The sequence below is a fragment of the Macrobrachium nipponense genome, chromosome 18, assembly GCF_015104395.2.
Source record: "Macrobrachium nipponense isolate FS-2020 chromosome 18, ASM1510439v2, whole genome shotgun sequence".
In the NCBI taxonomy this organism is placed as follows: Eukaryota; Metazoa; Arthropoda; class Malacostraca; order Decapoda; family Palaemonidae; genus Macrobrachium; species Macrobrachium nipponense.
The window spans coordinates 46,078,499-46,085,998 of record NC_087211.1 but is presented as its reverse complement, the minus strand read 5'-3'; the positions used below and the strand labels follow the sequence as shown (position 1 = coordinate 46,085,998).

At 38.4% G+C, this 7,500-nt stretch overlaps 1 protein-coding gene across 7 annotated transcripts in view; it reads left to right on the top strand.

Annotated features, from left to right (window-relative positions):
• The window catches only part of LOC135197013 (G-protein-signaling modulator 2-like), a 533,720-nt gene that overhangs the window by 203,472 nt on the left and 322,748 nt on the right, over positions 1-7,500 (top strand). Inside the window, exon 1 of one of the 7 annotated variants that reach the window (XM_064223916.1) lies at positions 2,425-2,559. The exons of the other annotated variants lie outside the window; for them this stretch is intronic. The gene's annotated coding sequence lies outside the window, so the exon portion shown is untranslated. Of the gene's footprint in view, positions 1-2,424; positions 2,560-7,500 lie in introns of those variants that run through there. 7 annotated transcript variants of the gene reach the window in all.

The following is a 7,500-nucleotide window of genomic DNA, read 5'->3' as shown; positions in this document are numbered from 1 at the left end:
GTAAGCGAAAATGTTGAACCATGAGAATCATAACCGTGGAATGCATAAGAGAGACTTCATTAGCGCCGCTTAGAGATGTAATCCTGTTATGCAGGATTCAGGAGGCAGCATCCTTTAATATCAGGTGTTGAAAGGCTCGCCTGAATGCGTGTCAGTTTTGTGAGGAGATAAAAGAGATGGAAGGGGAAACTGAGAATAAAAGGAAGTGGAAGAAGGGATCACAAAGAATGATCAGACAAGAAAGGGAAATAATCCCTTTCATACAGAGATATACTCACATTTATTTTCAAAGTTAAAACCGTAACGGAGCCTTTGCAATAATAATAATAATAATAATAATGATAATAATAATAATGATAAAAATACAAATAAAATATTAATTATAAAAATTAAAATAGTATAAATAAAAATAAAAACAACAAAAGTAAAAATATTAAAAATATAAGCAAAAATAACAATAATTTTATTTTTCGTTTTTTCTTTTATTTTTAGAACGACGGAATAATTCAATTAGAGATTATATCCGTCAATTGGTTATTCGTACCGAAAGCATGAAAGCAAAGAGTCATATTTATATGTTTTAGTTATTTCTCTTCGCCATTTGTTTATGCATATATTTGTAATTTTTATGATATATTCATTTTTTTCAGTCTTCGCCATTTGTATATGCACATATTTGTAATGTTTATATTTTCATTTTTTCCCTCTTCGTTATTTGTTTATGTACATATTTGTAATTTTTATGATATTTTCATTTTTTTACTGTTCGCCATTTGTTTATGCTCTTATTTATAATTTCCATAATATATATTTTAATTTTTTCTCTACGACAAATTTTGTATATGTAGGCTACACATTTGTAATTTTTGTAGTTATTATTTATTTTCACTTATTTTTGATCTTCGCCAATGATTATTGTAATTTGGCGGTCTTTCTACATTTTTATTTATTGGTTCTCTTTTTCATTAAAGGACAACGTAATAGGCGGCCTTCTCACGCAGATAACGACCATTTTTAGTTTTCTGAAAAGAAAACTATTATGACGGCTTTGTCTGTCCATCCTCACTTTTTTCTGTCCGCCCTCAGATCTTAAAAACCATTAAGGTTACAGGGCTGCAAATTGGTGTGGTGATTATCCACCCTCCAATCATCAAACTTACCTAATTGCAGCCCTCTAGCCCCAGTAGTTTCTATTGTATTTAAGCTTAAAGTTAGCCATAATCGTGCGTCTGGCAACGACATAGGCTAGGCCACCACCGGGCTGTGATTAAAGTTTCATTCGCCGGGGATCATACAGCATTATGCCGAGACCACCGAAAGTTAGATATACTAGTTTTGGTGGCCCTGATTATACGACGACGGGAATCTCGATTGCGCTGAGGAAACCTCGGCGCATTTTTTAACTTATCATGTAGACGAATGTATGGTATGTTTCGATTGATAATTCAATTAATATCGGAATCGATTTTGCATTATCCTGACCACACGGATGAAAAAACTTGTCGAGTCTTCAATATGCGCTTTATACTACCCTAATCTTGGTTATGTCGTTATGTGCGAATCAATGTAATATCTGAATTGATTCGCTTTCATTGCTGATAATAATTTCGCATCACTTATCATTTTCCCTATTTCTTCTTCTGTATTACCTGTCTCTTCTTCTATTATCGATTCTCTTCTTCATCTTTCTGTATTTTTAATTACCTTCTGATAGTCCTTTCAGATGAACACCGTATTCTTCGGGAAGCTTGAATTTCGAGTCAGTGCATAATAATAATAATAATAATAATAATAATAAATAATAATAATAGTAATAATAATAATAATAGTCGTTATCATCATCATCATATTTTCCCCCATACCGTGTGAAAGAATCAGATTGACCGAGTTTATTTATTTATTTATTACCAGACGCGTTTTGACATATAGAAGCAGTTACATTATATCCAGTGCCTCCAACCCACGCCCCATCTCTGCTCCTTATATATCCCCCCTACCCCGCCTCCCTGCCCTAGAATCCGACCCCCCCCCCTCCCCTTCCCACAACCCACCCACCCAAGACCACCGAAGACCTTTTTTTACCGTCCTCACATGTCGGAGATTGACGTTCCACTCCTTCGTGTTATAGAGATGGAAACAGAAACTGCTGTTGATGCCCCAGCCTCCGGGAGAGAGAGAGAGAGAGAGAGAGAGAGAGAGAGAGAGAGAGAGAGAGGAAGTGGATTGTGGGAGTGGGCGGGTAAGAGGGGGGGGGGGGGGGGGGGGGGGGGGGGGGGTGGGGGGGGGGGGGGGGGTGGGGGGGGGGGGGAGAGGGGGGGGGGGGGGGGGGGGGGGGGGGGGGGGGAGATGGGCGTCACAGGAGATGTGGACTGATACCTTGCTTGTTGAGACTTTAACAGTCTGGTCCTTCAAGTGGTCGAGTCGTGTATTGCGTTATTGAAGGTTTCTTGTGGCGTTGCGAGGTTGAGGAATCTGGTTGTAGTGTGGTATTGCTTCTTCTTCTTCATCTTCTTCGGAGAGAGACTCACAGAATTATGGATGTAAACCTAAAGCCTGAAGGTAAGACTGTTCGTAGTGGATGTGAAATTGTGTCAAAAATAAGTATATCTTAGTTTTACCAGACCACTGAGCTGATGAACAGTTCTCCTAGGGCTGGCCCGAAGGATTAGATATTTTTTTACGTGGCTAGGAACCAATTGGTCACCTAGCAACGGGACCTACAGCTTATTGTGGGATCCGAACCACACTGTATCGAGAAATGAATTTCTATCACCAGAAATAAATTTCTCCGATTCCGCGTTGGCCGAGTCGGGATTCGAACTTCGGACCACCGGATTGGGAGCCGAGCGCAAAAACCACTCGTCTAGCGAGGAACTTTGTGTCGCCAGAGTATATTTTGTAAGGGCGAATCTACCTCTCATTATATATATATATATATATATATATAAATAAATATATATAATATAATATATATATATATATCTATATATATATTATTATATATCTATATATGATATATATATCACATTATCAGAGGTGAAAGATTTAGAGACCTCCTTTTACGGCTGACCGGTTTCGACTTTATTTCCAAGGCATTGACTAAGGACTGATGCAATATTATTAGAAGTCACAAATATCGATCAAGGTAGGAGACGGCCTTCAAAAGTCATTTGGCTAGAATTTACAATATATTCTTTAAGAGACTTGCTAGAGTGATTATAATGATATATATGTATGTATGTATGTATGTGTAGTATATATATATATATATATATATATATATATATATATATATGTGTGTGTGGTGTGTGTGTGTGTGTGTTTGTGTGTATGTGTGTGTGTGTATAAAACTTTCATCACCGGTACAACAACATGGTATGAAATAAGAAAAAAATGGAGTGTATACCGACAAGAAAGTGAAACAACGCAAGATCTTTCGTCATTGTTCTAAGGCAGTGTCGAACAAACTACATACTGTGGAACAAAAGATTACAAAGTAGACTCGATTTTACAAACAATGAGCAAAGTGGAACAAAAATAACTGCATTTGAGGTAGTAGCTGCTCATCAGGTGGGTTACAGTTGGCTAGGATTGATTCTGGTACTGGACGAAATAAGGAGAGGCAAAGGACAGTAACAAGGAATTTACATTTATGATTATAATACGTCTGTGAAACTAATCAGTTCTATGTTCTTTTTAACTGAGGTGGTGCCAAAAACGTGCATTATTGGTTTGGCCCGTTTTAAATGTATACTTATGATAATTTATTCTGACATTAAATTCGTTAGTTAAGGTTCTTTGCAGCGTGCCTTCGGTCCCTAGTTGCAACCTCTTTCGTTCCTTTTACTGTACCTCTCTCATATGTTCTGTCTTCCCAATTACTTTCCACCCTCTCCTAACAAATGACTCTGCAACTGCGAGATTAGACCTTTCAAGCCTTTTACTGTCAATTTCCGTTTCAGGGCTGATTGACCTCATAGGTCTCAGTGCTTGGCCTGTGACCTAAATTCTATATTCAGTTCAATTCCCATCTTCTTTGGCCAGAATGAAATGAGTTAAAACCTTTACATAGGATTTTATGATCAGTGCTGTCACACTGGTGTGGGCAGTTTCTTACACGCAAGTGTTTTACAGTCTTATTTTATGAAAAGATTTGATCTTGGAGCTAATAGAATAAGCAAACAAACAGTGAAATATTTGCACACCTTTATACTGTAGCAAGTATCCAAAATATAATTGCGTTATATAAGGCTCTGCCTCTTATTCTAATGATCTGTAGTTTGATATCCAGTAGTTTGCTTGCAAATGTATTGGGGTAAAGGCGAAGGATTTTGCTCTCCGTTGTATCACTTATGTCGTTGTCACATAAACGTATTATATAAAAAAATTATATATATATATATATATATTAATATATATAAATATATCTGTGTGCATTGGTTTGAGATTGAGAGAGAGAGAGAGAGAGAGAGAGAGAGAGATAGAAGTACCTATTATATTTCAGCAATATCACTTTTCCCCTTAAAGAGACTGGTTTTGCTCTCTCTCTCTCTCTCTCTCTCTCTCTCTCTCTCTCTCTCTCTCTCTCTCTCTCTCTCTCTCTATATATATATATATATATATATATATATATATATATATATATATATATCCCCTAAAGCAGAAACTACGAGAGCCTTATGAACATGTAATCAGTAGTACAAACAAACACCCATGCATGATCGATAGCCCCGTCCTTCAGTAAGCCTATACATCGGCGTTGCCTTGGGGACACCCCCTTCTTCAGGGCAGCAGCAGTTCAGTTCCTGATCTTGTTGAGATTAATAATCCGGGGGGCTTCATGCCCTCTGATAACAGACTAAACGAAGTTTCTATCGGGTTCAACTTCCAGTGCGGCCTCTAACTTTGTTGTTTGTGTGCGAGCGTGTTTGTAGGTTTCGATCGTTGGCTCTTTACCCTTTGTGTGCCCCCGGAGTCTTTTGGTGTTACTGTTTGACTTTTAACGACAGGTGTTTTATGTTTATGAAAACAAATCCAATCTTTGCCAGGGTTGGTTAGATTTTTTTTTATTTAATCATTGTTATTGTAATACCTCATATGTGCCCTTTTTAAGCGTTTTTTTTTTCTTTAGTTTTTTTTGGCAGCTTTTATTTATGTATTTGTCTTAGAATTTACTTGCATTTTTTATATAACAACAGCAACAACAACAACAATAATAATAATAATAATAATAATAATAATAATAATGGGAAGTAGACCCCCTCTCAAGCATACTTTATTAAAAGTAATGGCTACTTCAGCAGCGTTACACTTGTAAAGATTCGTTTCTATGTTGCGAATAGCGGCTTTTTCCTTGCTACTTAAACAGGCTAATAGAGCGCCTATAGAGGTCATGGTGAAATACAGGGTCAAAATAGGTGTATATATTTGAATTTTACAGATAAACTATGATACCATAGTCATCAAAGTCATTAACGATTTTCTCTCTCTCTCTCTCTCTCTCTCTCTCTCTCTCTCTCTCTCTCTCCTCTCACTCTCTCTCTCTCTCTTAAAGCGAGCTTTCGTCTGAAGCTACCAGACATCCTCGGGCTGGGAAGCTGAGGGTGGACTGATTTTGGTGTGGTGTGTCCATCCTCCTTATATCTGTGGTTGACAGCAGGGGGTCTGCCCCATTCTTGTCTCCTATTGGCTGGTGGCGGTGAGTCTTCGTTTTCATTGGTTGCCTTAGCCAGGTCTCAAGCCACTTTCTTCGAGCCAATGGTTGCGATGCTGCAGATCCTGCAGCCATCTGGACCTCCTGAGCGGCGCTGTAACGGCTGCAGGAGTGCCTTGTTCGGGGGTGTTGTCTTCCCCCACAGCGTAGCGCAACGCCCATCAACGTTACAGCGCCGCTCAGGAGGTCCAGACGGCTGCAGGATCTGCAGCATCGCAACCATCGGCTCGAAGAAAGTGGCTTGAGACCTGGCTAAGGCAACCAATGAAAACGAAGACTCACCGCCACCAGCCAATAGGAGACAAGCATGGGGCAGACCCCCCTGCTGTCAACCACAGATATAAGGAGGACGGACACCACACCAAGATCAGTCCACCCTCAGCTTCCCAACCCGAGGATGTCTGGCAGCTCCAGACGAAAGCTCGTTTTAAGAAAGAGAGAGAGTCATAGTTTATCTGTAACATTCAAATATATACACCTATTTTGACCCTGTATTTTACCATGACCTCTATAGGCGCTCTACTGGCCTGTTTAAGTAGCAAGGAAAAAAGCCGCTATTCGCAAAATAGAGAAGAATCTCTACAAGTGTAACGCTGCTGAAGTAGCCATTACTTTTAATAAAATAATAATAATAATAGCTATAAATAGCACCCAGTCGAATTGGAGGACTTTGTGATAGACAAAAAAAATAATGGAGAAACAAATCCACAGTTATGTAAATGTACATATATTTATATTTGTAATAATAATAATAATAATAATAATAATAATAATAATAATAATAATAATTGAAAAAAAAACTCACAAAATCACTTTGTAACTTATTTACTTCTAAGTTTTTACAGTTAATTTAATTTAATTTTATTTTATTTTATTTTTACTCCACACCCGAGTACTTTTACGCCCTGTCTGTGGGTAGTAGAAGGTGCACTTATCAGAGAGATTAGAGTAATAGAAGGAAACAAAGGTTTTACCTCAGAAGATCCCATAAGCCGAGCTTTGATATTAAAAGAAGCTAAGATTGACCCTGCTGACCTGGAGATTAGGTTTTCTGCCCAACAGACTTTTGGTGACCACTCCCTTACCACAAGGGTTAATCCCATTGACCATCAGCTCAGGATATCAGAGCGACAAAAGGGGATTGGCAACTCTCAAGGAAACCAGAACAGCCATCACATAAATGACAGCTCAACGAGAAGTCTATTACGGGCTGCTGTGTGAGCAAGAGCCCGTGCTGATACAAGGTCAGCTTAATCAAAAACAACAACAACAACAACGAAGTTCCAGAAGACTGCTGGGCCTTGACCCAGCCTGACATCCCAAACATCTCTTGAAAATGGGCCACAGATAGGGCCTGAAAGTACTCGAGTGTAGAGTAAAATTAAATGTAAATACTTAGAAGTAAACAAGTTACAAAGTGATTTTGTGGGTTTCTTTTTCAATCTTCAGAAGAAAACTGAAAGAAGTTTTTGTTTGGTTAATAATAATAATAATAATAATAATAATAATAATAATAATAATAATAGCTTTATGAACCTGCATATTCATACCTTCACACATAACACCATAGCTGTAATTTCGCATCCTTATACAGTAGTACAAGAGAATCGTGTGCCGAACCTGTTCTCTGTGGTATCCAATTCACACTGCCACCGGAATTAACAGCCAGAGGAATTTATGAATGAATGAATAGTCCCTGCTACCTTGGTCACCCGGATGTAGAGTAATCTTGAGGGCTTAGCGGCAGTGTCAACAGTCGCCTTCAGAATTGTCATGGAGTTGGAGTA